This window comes from Bombina bombina, chromosome 2 (assembly GCF_027579735.1).
Source record: "Bombina bombina isolate aBomBom1 chromosome 2, aBomBom1.pri, whole genome shotgun sequence".
Lineage (NCBI taxonomy): Eukaryota > Metazoa > Chordata > Amphibia > Anura > Bombinatoridae > Bombina > Bombina bombina.
Window position 1 is genome coordinate 1,244,278,163 of NC_069500.1, and position 16,152 is coordinate 1,244,294,314.

Below are 16,152 nucleotides of genomic sequence, written 5' to 3' on the forward strand. Positions count from 1 at the left end.
ATGGTCAACTTGTAGCCTTCTGCCCTATTTTTGTGCTTCCCCCCCCCAAAAAAAAACAAAAAACAAACAAACATGTAGGCATTGTTAAGGAATATCATTATTTAAAGGGAGCTCAAACCCAAAATTTTCCTTTCATGATTCACATACAGAATACAATTTTAAACAACATTCCAGTTTACTTCTATTATCTAATTTGCTTTATTCTTTAGATATCGTTTGTTGAAGAAATAGCAATGCACATGGGTGAGCCAATCACATTATGCATCTATGTGCAGTGACCAATCAGCAACTACTGAGCCTATCTAGATATGCTTTTCAGCAAAGTATATCAAGAGAATGAAGCAAATGAGATGAAATAAGTACATTAGAAAGTTGTTTAAAATTGCTTGCTCTTTCTAAATCATGAAAGAAAACATTTGGGTTTCATGTCCCTTTAAGTTCTTCACAGCCATAAATTTATATTTACCCCTTAAGGCTTCTAAAATATTGATCTGCATCCTCCATCTGTTAGGTAGGTGGTCATGTTTATTGTGATCTCACCTATATTACTTATATTGATCATAATGACAAGATGAAAAAGAGACTTAGGGGTCAATTTATTATTGTGCGGACGGACATGATACGATGTAGCATCTCATGTCCGCCGCACATCGATAAATGCCGACAGCATACTCTGTCGGCATTTATCATTGCCCCAGCAGTTCTTGCACCAGCAATCGGCCGCTAGCAGGGGGTGTCAATCAACCCAATTGTATTTGATCGGGCTGATTGCTGTCCACCACCTCAGAGGTGACAAACGAGTCTTAGGACCACTGCTTCTTAACTTCCGCTTCAGGCGGAACTGAAGTGGAGTGGGTCGGAAGAAGCATCCGCTGCTTCATAAATCGACCCCTTTATCTATATAGATGGCTATGAAAGTAATAGAGTAAATGTGTTAAAAACGTAGTTAAAGTATCACCCAGGGGCTCACAGAGTCTTACTGGTCCAGAGCAGAAACTGACGTTGATCCATTTAGCAGTGCTAGTCGCACAACATGTCATTTTATCACTATAATGGCCTTTAATATTCACTAAATGTAACATAAATGAATCACATAACATGTAATCAAATATGCTAACATATCACATTTACAGTAAAATAACAACAAATATGTGCCTCCCAATTGTCTTGCAACCTGCAGGATTGTCAGATCTCAAATTGGGTGTCATAGAGCTTGGGACCTCACAAGCCCTGCCCCAGTATGACCAAAGAGCACCAGGTCCCCTAAACCCACCGCTTGACCACATAGACCTGTCCATGGAACTTGCATAATGTTACTATTTTCTCATTCATGTTCCATTTCCATACTGGAAACCTAGGACCACACCTCTGGGCCACCTAGATGTGTTCCGACCTTAACCATGGTGACTCCATCCATCTAGAAAGTATAGGCTCTCTCTTTATAATAACTTGCTACTCTCTCCTTTATCCTCTCTTTGTACTGCGTAGAACACAACTTGTAAAAAGATACTATTATGCAAATGCTGGGCACCTTTAAGGCTTTTGTGTGCTACACTAAAGAATGGGGGTGCCCAGCATTGTGTTCAAACTCAGGTGTCAGGAAAGAACTGGGTAAGGATGACCACATTCTAGAACAGAGATGCAAAAGGTTTATTGAGTCAGCAGCTAAATATTTTGTTTGATTTGTTTGTCATTGTGATCTAACTATGCACATAGTTCATGCCAAAAACACCTTTATCTTAAATCAGAACATAATCATTCAAATGGAAGCCATAATAATTGTGGTATAGAATATACCTGTCATAGGTATCACAGAAAATGACAATGACATCACAGAAAGAAATCTTTTATATATATATATATAGTTTCTAGCCTTTTCATATATATTTGAGTGTTTATGGAATATTATTTTTATTTCATATATCTTTTTAAAATTTTAGTAATTTGATATTAAAAAGATAATACTGGTTTATTGTATGTTGACAAATCTATATTTTTTAAATAATATGGTTTTAGAAAATAATAATTATTTCTTTAAGATTAACATTTTCATTAACATTTTAATATTTTTATTGCTAGGTGTTAGATAAGGTCAATAAAAACTTGTCTGCAGATTTCATTTTATAACAGGATTTTACTGATCCAAAGTGTGATCTAAAGAACAGACATCAAATTGTGTGTCACATTGTGACTTGATAGCTCTGTGTTTATTATAACTTTTGGCTGTGGGGAAACATAAAAATCTCATTACAGTCCTATAATGTACTGGTCAGAAAGTTATCGGCAGGCCACAGTCTACCTTTTGGGCATAACTTTTAAAACAAGAAATCTTTATAAAAAACACAAAAACAATTTCATTAGACTGTTGTAGCAACACACTTTATTCACTTTAAAACTGCATGAAGTTTCTACTTTTGCAGTTTGTGGTTTTGCTGTATCCCCCCAGCTGATGTCTTTGGCCCACTTGTGCAACTATCATGTGGTCGAACAAATGTATGAGCTCAAATGTGGGAATACATATAGTTAATTTTAAGCTGTAATGTCACAAAGTGTAATATGATAAACTGAATTCTTACACTGAATCTGAGAAATAGAGGTGTCTTGCCCATTATTGTACTCATTGTCAGCCTGAAATTAATATTTTAATACACTGTGAGAAGCAGAAGGAAAAAAAAGGACTGGTATTCTGGTTTTACAATACATTTTTCTGTTCCTACCAACTGACTGACTGACACACCCAACTTTCATTTACATGTAAAAAAACAAAACTATCCGTCTGTCTCTCTGTCCTTCTTTCTCTTTCCCTTGCTCCACACACACACTTGTATAAGAATATTGTGGTTACACTTCTTCCCTTTCTACACTTTTCTATTAAATCATTACCTACACTTTTATGGAGAATGTAAGCTATGAGGAGAGGTTAGCCAAACTAGGTCTGTTTTCTCTAGAAAAAAGGTGCTTGAGAAGTGACATGATTACTTTATATAAATATATTCAAGCCCCATATACAGAGATGGCAGAAGCTCTGTTTATTCCAAGAAAATTGTTTGTGACAAGAGGTCACAATTTAAGGCTGGAGGAAAGGAGATTTAATCTCCTTCAACGTAAATATTTTTTCACTGTAAGAGAAATGAAATTGTGGAACTCATTACCAAAGGAGGTAGTGAATGCTAATACGTTAAATACTTTAAAAAAAAAAAAAGGATACATTTCTGGCAATAAAAAGAATCCATGGATATGATTGCTTATGTTAAATAGGTCACATTTTAATGGGATTAATTTCAGCTCAACTGGAGCTTTTTTGTAAGTTTAATAGATTTGTATAGGTTGAACTCGATGGACTTTGGTCTTTTTTTTTAACTTCATCTACTATGTTACTATGTTACTATGTTAGTGCTGATATATCAGGTGGTGGGTTTGTAAGAATGTTTATTTTAGAAGTTTCTCTACTTGTAAGAGAGGGTAATGATCAATGTATTTCTAGATCATAGAACCACCAGCAGGTGTCAAGGAATGATGGGTAATCAGCTAAATCAGCCGCAGACATCAGGCAGATTTCCTGTTTCACAATACTAGTGCATATAGTGCTCAAGATTCTGAATGCACCTGAGCCTACCTAAGTATTTACTGTCATGAAAAAAAACTTGAAGTAAATTGTACTTTACACTGTCTATGAATCATCAAATTTTAATTCCCATCTCCCTCACAACTTTATTGCATTTCAATAATAAAGATATAGAACAAAATAGTCTGTTGCACAAGCCAGTACGCTTGATGAGTTAATTGCACAATTACTGATGTTTTCGTTCTTTTTTTAGCTGAAGTGCTAAGCAAATTGGAGGAGACTGGAGACTTCCCTTTATATAAAGTGAGAAAAATCATCCATATAAATATATGCAGTTTATTTAAATCATTTGGATTTTCAGCTTGTTGAAATCATTTCATTTTCAGGCATACTCTTCTCAAATGCTCAGAACCAAAGAAACAAAGTAGTGAAAGTAAAATATCCATGGTAAATTTGACAAAAGGAGTTAAATGAAATTACTTCTAATCTCTTTATCCTTGTCACACCACTCTGGTGCTATGCAGTAATACACTAAGGAATTTCCAGACAGCTAAGTTTGATGACTTAACCTCTTCCCTGCCTGGGTGGCCATATTGAATTCTAAGCTTTTCTTGCAGGAGACAATCACGAGCTCAGTTAATGTTCATGTAATCTACAACTTAAGTCACGCACAAGCATATCACATTGTGATTCATGTATTGTGATCATATTTATAAAGAATTCTCAGCTATTTTTTAATAAAAAAATATTTGGAAATCATAGCAGTGCTAAACAATTATTATTTCAATTTCACACTGTGCCTCCTTTTACAGCTCTTTTTGGTTGTGTGAAGCAGAAGGTTGTGTGATATTTTAGTAAAGTATCGTACTGAGATCCAACAATAACGCTACCTGTTTGCATTTGCAACACACAAATTACCGCTCCTGATCGCACGCTAACTCAGCTAGACTTCTGCTCTTTATGTGAGTCAGGTAGCGCACGTCTTAGATGTTGAAAGTAAATATTTATCACTCTTGCACTAACTCGATGCACACAAAAAACAGAAGCTAAAATATTGAAATCACGTTAACGTACTCTCCCATTGACTTCAATGGTGAAAAAAAGTAGAAAAAACCTAACACCCATACTCGAATGCTAACCCAAATCGCTATAAGCCCCCTTCTCTAATAACCCCCTAATCAGCCACATAGCCCATCGCAAAGTCCCCACTATACTATTAACTCCTAAACCGCCACCCCCCCCCCATTGCAAACTATAGTGCTCCACTCGTAATCTAGCCCACTGTATCCTATAACCTTCATATCTGAGTCTGAGTGTGTTTGTAGGTTTTTGTAATGCCTGTATTGTATAATAAAGTGTTTTTAAAGGGATACTCAAGTCAAAATGAAACACAATTAAACTTTAATGATTCAGATAGAGCATGCAATTTTAAACAAATTTCCAATTTACTTCCATTAACAAAATGTGCACAGTCTTTTTATATTTACACTTTTTGAGTCACCAGCCCCTACTGAGCATGTGCAAGAATTCAGAAAATATATGTATATGCTGATGGCTGTCACATGGTACAGGGGGAGTGGCAATAGACATAACTTTGAAATTTGTCAGAAAAAATCTACTACTCATTTGAAGCTCAAACTAAGGGGCCGAATTATCTGAATGGAGCTTGATGCCCCTTGTTTCCTGAAGGCTTGTCGGAAACAGAAGTTATGAAGCAGCGGTCTAAAGACCGCTGTTCTATAACTTGTCCGCCAGCTCTGAGGTGGCGGACAAAAATCAACCTGATCGAATACGATCGGGTTGATTGACAACCCCTGCTAGCGGCAGGCTAATTTGCAGGGGACGGTATTGCATAAGCAGTTCTGGTGAACTACTTGTGCAATGATAAATGCCGACAGTGTATGCTGTCGGCATTTATCGATGTGCAGCGGACATGATATGCTCATGTCCGCTCGCACTTTGATAAATATGCCCCTAAGTGTTATTGCATTGTCTTTCTATCATTCATTTGTTGATTATGCTAATTTACTGTATTTACTGGTCCTTTATAGGTTAGAGGAAACAATACACTATTAAAAATAATTTGAAAAAATATGTTCACTGGCCTTTTAAGTCAAAAGAAATTACAATGTTATTCATCAATCAAAAAAAGACCTCTGACCTATGCATTTTGACATATGATATTAGGTAGGAGTAATGTAGCTATTTTTTTTTAAAGAAACATACAGATATATCTTGATAGTTTTGTAGAACAACAGGGTAATTGCGCACGTCACCTAATCAAAGATCATTCAATATACAGGGCCTCCAATCTTTGATGTAATTGGTAAATCCAACACATTGGAATTATGTTTGCCATTAATTGTGCACATTAAATATTTGGATTGCAAAATCTGGATATTTACGATTCAGATTATGATTTTGTGTTGTTTTTTAGGGAGGTAACTAGTTCTAACTTCATGGGTATTAATGGCAAAATAATTTTGTGATTGTGATCACTGAAAAAAACAAACTGGTTATTTTGGCCAATGTTCAGAAAAATGTATCTGCTTAAAAAAACAACACAAGATTGTTATGAACCCCCAAGTGTTGAAAAGGATATGAAAACCAAATGTTTTTTTCTTTCATGATACAGACAGGGAATGTGATTTCAATTTACATCTATTATCTAATTTGTTGTGCTCTCTTGGTATCCTTTGTTGAATGGTGGCTGCACATAAATGCCTCATGTTATTGGCTCACTCGATGCATTCAGCTAGCAACCAGAAGAACACTGCTGCTTCTTCAACAAAGGATATCAAGGGAATGAAGCAAATTAGTTATTAGAAGTAAATTAAAGAGTTGTTTAAAATTGTATTCCCTATCATAACCATGAAAGAAAAATTTGGGATTTCATGTCGACTTGCAGGGTTAGGAGTGTTAAAATGACATGTTCTAACAAATTCGAGCATGTCATTTTTGCAGTACAACGTCCCTTTAAAAGGGAATTACGTACAGAAGCACAGTTTTATTGCACACATCTTGTTTTTACTTTTGTTTGCACTACATACTATTTTACTGCTATATAATATTGTGGGAATGCAGCAGGAACAGAATAAACCAATGTAAAGTCCATGTACAAAGCAGAAAGGAGGGAGTGTTCTAAGCTCTTACAAAAAGAACAGGTTTTTCACTTTGCCAGTGAGGTTTATATGTTTACTAAATGTATTATACGTTTCACAATGTCTGTGCTCACATAAGGACACGTAGCATTGGAACAGTTCACATTGCTCCTCAGGATCACCAGGAAAAAAAGAAGCTGTATGAAAACGTCACAAGAATGGGTGGGCTGTTTATTTTATGCATTGTTTTAAAACCTTTGTGGTATTTAATTCAGTTATTCTGAATTTTACTTTATTCAGAAAAAAAGCTTTTTTATTACCTTGAGAAAATAATGTTAGCTTTATAGCAATATCAAACAAGAATGCTAACAACATATGTTGCCATTATAGCTTGATCATTTTCCCCCTGTATATTTTATATAATTGTAGGTATTGAGGAAATCTGGGAAATAAAATATATAGATTAGTTGTTTGATAATCAATAGAAACAATACATTTTAATAACTGAGTTATCCTAAATAAATGGCAAGCCTTGTAGTGTTTAAGCGAGAGACAGCCAGTCAGCAAAACAGGTGCCACAGTTGCGTATAGCTGCTAATCACAGCAGTTTCCTGCATGGGGGCAGTAAGACTTGCTACTCCCAAGTAGGACTTTACCTATGTATTTTATCACTTTGGAGAGATTAAATATAAGGGCCTGGTTCTCAAAAACTCTTCAGTATGGAAAGAAACCATCAGCTTATTTTATTAAGAAGGATACTGCAATGTAAGTGTCACAGTTCTCAAGATAAAAAATCCTGTTAGAGCATTCTCTGATGAGCCTTGTAGAAGTGATGAATCTTCTAATAGAATCCTACCAGATCAAAGAGTTTTAGAAAATCTGTCCCATAATGAGACAGTAACACAAATATTACGTTTCATGAATTATCATGTCAGTGGCTGTCATTTTAATATTTAAATAGAAATCATTGTGCATTAAAATGTTTAAATCCAGACCTGTTGTGGTTTACATATACAGCAACTGTAGTTTTTATTATGGCCAATTGTAATATATACAGAATGTATTACAAGCATTTGATACACAGAAGGATCACCACCATATGTTTCTGATGGTGTATCATTTTTATTGGACTTGTAAAGGGAAATGGATAACTTCACACATCCCCTGGGGAGCTTACTCTGTGTAACGATACATACTGCATCATTTAATGGAGTGGTCTACTCAGTATAAAGGGATAATAAACACCAAAAATGTTGTTGTTTAAAAAGATAGATAATCCCTTTTTACCATTCCCCAGTTTTGCATAACCAACACTGTTATATTAATATACGGTTTACCTCTGTAATTACCTTGTATCTAAGCCTCTGCAGACTGCCTCCTTATCTCAGATCTTTTGACAGACTTGCATTTTAGGTAATTAGTGCTAACTCTTAAATAACTCCACTGGGGTGAACACAATGTTATCTATATGGCAGACATTAACAAACAATACATATTATCAATATATATATATAAAGTATGAAGCAATGTTAGCATTTCTGGAACAAGTTGTATCGTACAAGTTGTATCATTGTACATACAACTTGTTCCAGAAATTGTTTTACTTTTATGCTCTTGATAAAGGCTTTTTTAGCCGAAACGCGTTGCGCTGTATTTTCAATAAACCTGAAGCTGCATCTGAAGATACCATTGTGTTGTTTTTAATAAAAGGCTGATTTTAACTGAAATCTTGTGAGTATAACCTGTTTATGCGCCTACCACACTGTTTGAAACTTACTACACTATTGTGAGCCTTTTATCTTGATTTTTTATTATTGCACCCCTGCAACACATTAAAACACATACGCCTAGATTTAGAGTTTGGCGTTAGCCGTCAAAACCAGCGTTAGGGGGTCCTAACGCTGGTTTTTACCGCCCGCTGGTATTTAGAGTCAGTCAGGAAAGGGTCTAACGTAGTGACGTGCAGTGAGGTCAGAAGCTGGTGAGGCACTAGATATGATACAATGGAGAAACACATGTACAGAGGGCCGCAAGTACCCCCAACAGGGCAGGTTTAAATGATAGCTGAACCAGTGCTCAGGTGACATAATCAGGTGATGGGTGAGAGCAAGTTAGTAACCACTGAGTTACTGATCAGCTGATTACTTCACCTGTGCACCGATTCAGCTATAATGAAAACCTGGCCTGTTGGGGGTACTTGAGGACCATTGTTGAGAAACACTGCACTAAAGCACCAGCTCATCTGAAATGTATTGATTACCTGGAGAATAAAGCACACATACTCTGCTCACTGACACCCACACACACTCTGCTCACATACACACTCACACAATTCTGTGGCACAGTGCCAGTTACTAAGCAATTAGAATGATACACAATTTTTTTCTCTACTCACTACTGTATTGTAAAAATAGAAATAATTTACCATACAAATTTTACACAAAGGACAAGTTATCAATACTGCCAACACAGCTGCTGCTGCAATATGGTGTTCAAGAAATGCACATGCACATCCCACGTAGGTATGCTCTTCAACAAAGGACACCAAAAGATACCAAAAGAATGAAGTACATAATAAAAAAAGTAAAATAGAAAGTTTATTAATTTATTTTTTGTGTGCAATTTCTATCTGAATGATGGAAATGTAATTATGACTTTCATGTTCCTTTCAAAAACTAATTTGATTTGCTGACATGGGGCCAGTAACAGTTGATGCTAATTCTCAAAATATAAATAACTAGAAAAGTCTATTAAAAATAGCTTGCTCGTATTTAAGAATTGGAAAAGTACAATAACACCTTCAATTACTGAAATTAAAAATTATCTCAGAAAACAATATTTAATCGAACAGAAAGCCACAGCGATACATACAGAAAGAGAAATAAGAGTTCTTTTTGATAAATGGGCAAAATTTATCAAGATCTTTTCACCCTCCGAAGTCAAATACTTAATATTCCCCTTCAGAAATACCGATTTGGTGTTATTGGAAAATTGGTAAGGGAGGTAGAGAGAGAAAACAGTTCATTTTTTTTCAGTTTGATCCCCTACCCTCACCCTACCCCTCCCCTTGGGTTCCCCTTCCCCTTTTTTTTTTTTTTTCTTCTTTTTTTTCTCTCCCTATTTCGTCATCCCACCGCCTCCCTAAAAGTATCTATTTGTACAGACGTATCAAGATATATATGACTAGTTTGAATCAGCATGTATAGTATTCAAAATTAAACTTTCTCTTTCCGTATTTACAGACATAATGAGAAACAGATTCTCTGACTGTTATGTCCAATATTTGTTTTGTGATCATCTATAAATTGATAAAATGAGGTTAGCAAAGTTACTTTGATTGTATTAGAACAGAATGTATGTGTTTAATGCTTTTCAAGAGAATTGATTGAATATGGCCTTTCTTTGTTTTCTTTTGATTTTCTCTTTCATTATGTTATAATAACCTCAATAAAAAATTATTATTAAAAAAAAAAAAAAATAGCATGCTCTACCTCAATCATGAAAGTTTAATTTTGCATGTCTCCCTTTGACTATGTGTTTAACCAGTTACTTTACAGTGGCATTATTTCTAAAACATTTAACTGCAATAATTACATATATTTTTAAATGACTCATTATCTCCTTTTATTCATATAAACTTGTATAAAAGCAGCACATATTAAAAACACAATGCAACAGCTTTCAATTGATTTGTGAAATACAAGTTAACAGCAGTCTTTAAATAAATGTAGACACAGAGAAAAATAAAAATAGATACTGCATCCTCTGACTGAACAGACATAACATATATGGAGTTTGTACCTAATTAAATCAAATAACCATGAAAAATTGAGGCTTAGCAATATTCAATGTCAAAAACTTTAATTTAAATAATGTGGACACTGCACACTTAACTTCAAACTCTGGGTTTTAAATTATGGATTTAAATTTGAATTGACCCTTTGACTTCCTGTCAGTATTGGGTTATGCTCACTTACTGCCCCCCTGTTAATGAGCTGTATCTGAACACAATTTGTGAATCACAAGAGATGTAGAATACTACTTTACTCTTCTGCTTGGTGTCATCTGTTCTTAGGTTACCTCAGCTTCCAGTTGTGTCACATGACCCTGCTCACTGCATCCTCCTTCTGATTAATCTATATATCCTTCACTTGCTAGGAGGCATCAAGAGGGGTGCCTCCTATTGGCCCCAATTTTTGCTGCTAATATATTGACAGAACACAGGTGGCGCTGCAGAACAGCTTTTTCTTTGACCCATGTACTGCAATGGAGAGAAGCGTTCCTGTACCTGCCTCTCCATAACATTACATGGGGGAAAAATATTTTTTTTTTGGACTTTTTTTTGTTTTAATTAAAATTTAATTAAGCTTTGGCCACATATGGCAGGGTAGGCACCGCCTCCCCTGCCTCTTATGAGTGCACGTCCCTGGCTAACGCTCACTTTGCAGCCGCAACTTTTCCATACCGCAGATCCCCCTACGCCATTTGCGTATCCTATCTTTTCAATGGGATCTTTCTAACGCCGGTATTTAGAGTCTTGGCTGAAGTGAGCGTTAGAAATCTAACGACAAAACTCCAGCCGCAGAAAAAAGCCAGGAGTTAAGAGCTTTCTGGGCTAATGCCGGTTCATAAAGCTCTTAACTACTGTGCTCTAAAGTACACTAACACCCATAAACTACCTATGTACCCCTAAACCGAGGCCCCCCCCCCCACATCGCTGCCACTCTAAAAAAAAAATTTAACCCCTAATCTGCCGACCGCACACCGCCGCAATTTACGTTATCCCTATGTACCCCTAATCTGCTGCCCCTAACACCGCCGACCCCTATATTATATTTATTAACCCCTAATCTGCCGCCACCAACGTCGCTGCTACCTTACCTACAATTATTAACCCCTAATCTGCCTACCGGACCCCACCGCTACTCTAATAAATGTATTAACCCCTAAAGCTAAGTCTAACCCTAACACTAACACCCCCCTAAGTTAAATATAATTTAAATCTAACAAAATAAATTAACTCTTATTAAATAAATTATTCCTATTTAAAGCTAAATACATACCTGTAAAATAAACCCTAATATAGCTACAATATAAATTATAATTATATTGTAGCTATTTTAGGATTTATATTTATTTTACAGGCAACTTTGTATTTATTTTAACCAGGTACAATAGCTATTAAATAGTTAAGAACTATTTAATAGCTACCTAGTTAAAATAATTACAAAATTACCTGTAAAATAAATCCTAACCTAAGTTACAATTAAACCTAACACTACACTATCAATAAATTAATTAAATAAAATACCTACAATTAAATCTAACACTACACTATCAATAAATTAATTACATGAAATACCTACAAATAAATACAATTAAATAAACTAACTAAAGTACAAAAAATAAAAAAAGCTAAGTTACAAAAAATAAAAAAATTAATTACAAACATAATAAAAATATTACAACAATTTTAAGCTAATTACACCTACTCTAAGCCCCCTAATAAAATAACAAAGCCCCCCAAAATAAAAAAATGCCCTACCCTATTCTAAAATTAAAATAGAAAAGCTCTTTTACCTTACCAGCCCTTAAAAGGGCTTTTTGCGGGGCATGCCCCAAAGAATTCAGCTCTTTTGCCTGTAAAAATAAACACAATACCCCCCCCCAACATTACAACCCACCACCCACATACCCCTAATCTAACCCAAACCCCCCTTAAATAAACCTAACACTAAGCCCCTGAAGATCTTCCTACCTTATCTTCACCACACCGGGTATCACACCGATCCGTCCAGGCTCCGAAATCTTTATCCAAGCCCAAGCGGGGGCTGGAGATCCATCATCCGGCTGAAGTCTTCTATCAAGCGGCAAGAAGAAGTCCAGAAGAGGCTCCAAAGTCTTCATCCTATCCGGGCAGAAGAGGAGATCCGGACCAGCAACCATCTTTATCCAAGCGGCATCTTCTATCTTCATCCGATGACGAGCGGCTCCATCTTGAAGACCTCCGGCCCGGATCCATCCTCTTCTTCCGACGTCCTAAGTCCGAATGAAGGTTCCTTTAAATGACGTCATCCAAGATGGCGTCCCTCGAATTCCGATTGGCTGATAGGATTCTATCAGCCAATCGGAATTAAGGTAGGGAAAATCTGATTGGCTGATTGAATCAGCCAATCAGATTTAGCTCGCATTCTATTGGCTGTTCCGATAAGCCAATAGAATGCGAGCTCAATCTGATTGGCTGATTGGATCAGCCAATCGGATTGAACTTGAATCTGATTGGCTGATTCCATCAGCCAATCAGATTTTTCCTACCTTAATTCCGATTGGCTGATAGAATCCTATCAGCCAATCGGAATTCGAGGGACGCCATCTTGGATGACGTCATTTAAAGGAACCTTCATTCGGACTTAGGACGTCGGAAGAAGAGGATGGATCCGCGCCGGAGGTCTTCAAGATGGAGCCGCTCGTCATCGGATGAGGATAGAAGATGCCGCTTGGATAAAGATCGTTGCCGGTCCGGATCTCCTCTTCTGCCCGGATAGGATGAAGACTTTGGAGCCTCTTCTGGACTTCTTCTTCTTGCCGCTTGATAGAAGACTTCAGCCGGATGATGGATCTCCAGCCCCCGCTTGGGCTTGGATGAAGATTTCGGAGCCTGGACGGATCGGTGTGATACCCGGTGTGGTTAAGATAAGGTAGGAAGATCTTCAGGGGCTTAGTGTTAGGTTTATTTAAGGGGGGTTTGGGTTAGATTAGGGGTATGTGGGTGGTGGGTTGTAATGTTGGGGGGGGTATTGTGTTTATTTTTACAGGCAAAAGAGCTGAATTCTTTGGGGCATGCCCCGCAAAAAGCCCTTTTAAGGGCTGGTAAGGTAAAAGAGCTTTTCTATTTTAATTTTAGAATAGGGTAGGGCATTTTTTTATTTTGGGGGGCTTTGTTATTTTATTAGGAGGCTTAGAGTAGGTGTAATTAGCTTAAAATTGTTGTAATATTTTTATTATGTTTGTAATTAATTTTTTTATTTTTTGTAACTTAGCTTTTTTTATTTTTTGTACTTTAGTTAGTTTATTTAATTGTATTTATTTGTAGGTATTTCATGTAATTAATTTATTGATAGTGTAGTGTTAGATTTAATTGTAGGTATTTTATTTAATTAATTTATTGATAGTGTAGTGTTAGGTTTAATTGTAACTTAGGTTAGGATTTATTTTACAGGTAATTTTGTAATTATTTTAACTAGGTAGTTATTAAATAGTTCTTAACTATTTAATAGCTATTGTACCTGGTTAAAATAATTACAAAGTTACCTGTAAAATAAATATTAATCCTAAAATAGCTACAATATAATTATTATTTATATTGTAGCTATATTAGGGTTTATTTTACAGGTAAGTATTTAGATTTAAATAGGAATAATTTATTTAATAAGAGTTAATTTATTTCGTTAGATAAAAATTATATTTAACTTAGGGGGGTGTTAGTGTTAGGGTTAGACTTAGCTTTAGGGGTTAATAAATTTATTAGAGTATCGGTGAGGTCCGGTCGGCAGATTAGGGGTTAATACTTGAAGTTAGGTGTCGGTGATGTTAGGGAGGGCAGATTAGGGGTTAATACTATTTATTATATGGTTATTGAGGCGGGAATGAGGCGGATTAGGGGTTAATAACTTTATTATAGTAGCGGTGAGGTCCAGTCGGCAGATTAGGGGTTAATTATTGTAGGTAGCTGGCGGCGACGTTGTGGGGGGCAGATTAGGGGTTAATAAATATAATATAGGGGTCGGCGGTGTTAGGGGCAGCAGATTAGGGGTACATAGGTATAATGTAGGTTGCGGCGGTGTACTGAGCGGCAGATTAGGGGTTAAAAAAATATGCAGGGGTCAGCGATAGCGGGGGCGGCAGATTAGGGGTTAATAAGTGTAAGGTTAGGGGTGTTTAGACTCGGGGTACATGTTAGGGTGTTAGGTGCAGACTTAGAAACTGTTTCCCCATAGGAAACAATGGGGCTGCGTTAGGAGCTGAACGCTGCTTTTTTGCAGGTGTTTTTTTTCAGCTCAAACTGCCCCATTGTTTCCTATGGGGGAATCATGCACGAGCACGTTTTTGAAGCTGGCCGCGTCCGTAAGCACCGCTGGTATTTAGAGTTGCAGTGGCGGTAAATATGCTCTACGCTCCCTTTTTGGAGCCTAACTCAGCCATTCTGTGAACTCTAAATACCAGCGGTATTTAAAAGGTGCGGGGGAAAAAAAGCCAGCGTTAGCTACGCAGGTCGTTACCGACAAAACTCTAAATCTAGCCGCTAGTTTAAGTCAAACCCAGAGCAGTGTTGCACTACTGGGACTTAGCTAAATAAATCTGGCGAGCAAATGACAAGAGGCAAATATTTGCAGCCACCAATAAGCAGCTATCTCACAGTAATGCATTATTGCTCATAAACCTACCTTGGTATGCTTTTCAACAATGGATAACAAATTAACTAAACAAAATGAGACAGAAGTAAATTGGAAAGTCTTTTAAAAACTAAATGCTCTATTTGAAACATGAAAATGTAATTTTGTCTTTCATGTCCTTTTTTTTGAAGCTTTGAAATTATAAAAAAGTTTTATTAAACATATATAATTATTATTATTATTATTATTATTATCGGTTATTTGTAGAGCGCCAACAGATTCCGCAGCGCTAATATAACTAAAAAAGCTCACTGGCTGCGAGAGATAATTCCCATTTCTGTACAATGCATTGCAACCGTCTCTAGAAATTAGAGGGTTAAACAACAGAACTCCAAACAATTCAGGTCAGCACTTTGAGCTAAACAGTGCTAGTTTGTTTTAGGTAACTTAAACCTTCAAATTTGATTCTGTTTGCCGAAACAATTATATTTACTGGTCCTGCTAAGGCACTGCATAGTCATCATTTTAGTATGAATACACAATGTGAAAGCTTGATACAGTGAGACTTGCTCTCATTCTGCATGGTCTCAAGCAAATGACTTTATCTTCCTGAGCTTCACCTTGCACACCTGTAATTAAGAAGCCATAAATAAGAGCATTGTTCCATTTTCCTTTGCAGGTTGCCATGCTCACTAAAACACTAAAAATATTGAGAGTGGAATCTCAGGGTCAGCAAGGAAGCTACTCTGTTTAATAGGATACTGCGTTATGGGCATTTATATTCTGACTGTGATTACTTTCAAACTATTTTACATCAGTCAGTATTTGTAGATTTATTTAACAAATATCTTCTGCAGAGAACATACATTGTTTGTCTCAATTTAAAGGGATATAAAACTTATTGCTTCATTGTTGTAATAAAAAAAACACTAAGAAGTGGATTTTACTTAATAAAAATATTTGCAAAATGTATTATTCATCATTTTAAAAGGATTTTACCTTTCTAGCTTTTTTTTTTTAAACTTAATTTGTGAAGGGTCCATCACTTCCTTTCACAACCCCAGAAGGGGGCTGAGGTCTCTACAGAAAGGTA

General features: G+C 36.2%; 1 protein-coding gene across 4 annotated transcripts in view; it reads left to right on the forward strand.

The window, feature by feature from the left end:
- RBM47 (RNA binding motif protein 47) overlaps positions 1 to 16,152 on the forward strand; it is a 165,544-nt gene that overhangs the window by 24,510 nt on the left and 124,882 nt on the right. The window contains exon 1 of one of the 4 annotated variants that reach the window (XM_053704035.1): positions 6,824 to 6,888. The exons of the other annotated variants lie outside the window; for them this stretch is intronic. The gene's annotated coding sequence lies outside the window, so the exon portion shown is untranslated. Of the gene's footprint in view, positions 1 to 6,823; positions 6,889 to 16,152 lie in introns of those variants that run through there. 4 annotated transcript variants of the gene reach the window in all.